The sequence below is a fragment of the Bison bison genome, unplaced genomic scaffold (genome assembly GCF_000754665.1).
Source record: "Bison bison bison isolate TAMUID 2011002044 unplaced genomic scaffold, Bison_UMD1.0 scf7180017864310, whole genome shotgun sequence".
NCBI classification, from domain to species: domain Eukaryota; kingdom Metazoa; phylum Chordata; class Mammalia; order Artiodactyla; family Bovidae; genus Bison; species Bison bison.
In genome coordinates this window covers 425725-427738 of record NW_011494882.1, presented here as the reverse complement: position 1 = coordinate 427738, position 2014 = coordinate 425725, and positions in this window count along the sequence as shown.

Genomic DNA, 2014 nt, shown 5'->3' with positions numbered 1-2014 from the left:
AAATTACCATGAATTTAGGTAGTTGGAACATCTTCCCAGGAGTACAACCTGGACTGAGTAATAGCATCTGGAATGATGGAGAAAATGATCACATCTCAAAGGAGAAAAAAAAATTCAGATATTCTGACACAGTGGATATCATTAACTCATTAAACATTCATTTATGTATATTAACTATGAAGGATGTGAATATGATGTATGTCCTTCACTTATAAGCTGTTACCATTGACTCAGACACATTTCAGTAAAATTTTACTTCCTTAAGCTCTTTTATAATTAATATCTTCAGTCATTGTCTGGACTTTGTTCATCAATCTTATGATTAATTCTAAGCAGTAAAATACAAGAGAAAAAATAATTCTAGTGCAAAGAAGATAAACACATACCATAGAAACTCTTTATTGAGCTTCTGATCATGGTTTGGAGAATTAAGCATTGATAATTACATATAAGGTAAAATTCACAGACAGTTTTTTAAAATATGGGACTCTCAGCCAGTTCACTCAAGACTAGAATTCTTTTATTCAACAATGCATTTTTAAGACATACTATGTGGTAGCTGCTTAAGCAAAGAAAAGCCTGATTTATTAACAAAGTAGAGGAGTAAAATCACCAGTTGCAGCACCACTCTTGTTAAAATATCTTGAAATTTTCTTGACACTGGAATGTGTTTGAGATTTCAGAGACTGCTGCCCTGTAACTCTCTGGACCAGTGCTTCAATAATCAGTTTTCACTTTTGGTGGCATACATTTATCCCTGAAAGTATGATTATTAGGTAGTTTGTGCATCATCCAATATACAGTATCTTTCAATAACTAGAGGTAACACATTTAAGCTGGTTATCTAAAATGTAACAGACTTCCCTCTCACTGCTGCTGCTGTCGCTTCAGTCGTGTCCAACTCTGTGCGACCCCATAGACTGCAGCCCACTAGGCTCCCCTGTCCCTGGGATTCTCCAGGCAAGAACACTGGAGTGGGTTTCCATTTCCTTCTCCAATGCATGAAAGTGAAAAGTGAAAGTCAAGTTGCTCAGTCGTGTCCAACTCTTAGCGACCTCATGGACTGTAGCCTACCAGGCTCCTCTGTCCATGGGATTTTCCAGGCAAGAGTACTGGAATGGGGTGCCATTGCCTTCTCCTCTCACTAGTGATGTGTAAACACAGGACTTGGCTTATTTTGATGTTTTTAATTGTTATTGGAGAAGAGTTGATTTACATTGTGTTAGCTTCTGCTGTACAGAAAAGTGAATAAGTTATACATATAAATATATCCACTCTTTTTAAGGTTATTTTTTCATATAGGTCATTAGAGAGTATTGAGTACTTCTCTGTGCTATACAGGGGGTCCTTATTTTTTTTATCTATTTTATATATAATAGTGTGTATATATCAATTCCAATCTCCCAATTTATCCCTCCCTTCCTCTTTTCTACCTGGTAAATCACAAGTTCATTTTCTACATCCGAGAGTCTATTTCTGTTTTGTAAGTTCATTTATATCATTTTTCTAGATTCCACATATAAACAATACCACATGATATTTGTCTTTCTATATCTGACTTACTTCACTTAATATGAGAATCTCTAGGTCTATCCAAGGTCTATCCATATTGCTGCAAATGATATTATTTCATTCTTCTTATGGATGAGTAATATTGCATTGTATGTAAATATCACATCTTATTTATCTGTTGCTATGTCAATGAACATTTAGGTTGCCACCATATTTTGGCTATTGTAAATAGTCAAGCAATGCATGTTGGGGTGCATGTATCACATAGAATTAGAGTTTTCTATGGATATATGGCTCAGATCATGAACTCCTTATTTCCAAATTCAGACTTAAATTGAAGAAAGTAGGGAAAACCACTAGACCATTCAGGTATGACCTAAATCAAATCCCTTATGTTTATACAGTGGAAGTGAGAAATAGATTTAAGGGCCTAGATCTGATAGATAGAGTGCCTGATGAGCTATGGAATGAGGTTCGTGACATTGTACAGAAGACAGGGACT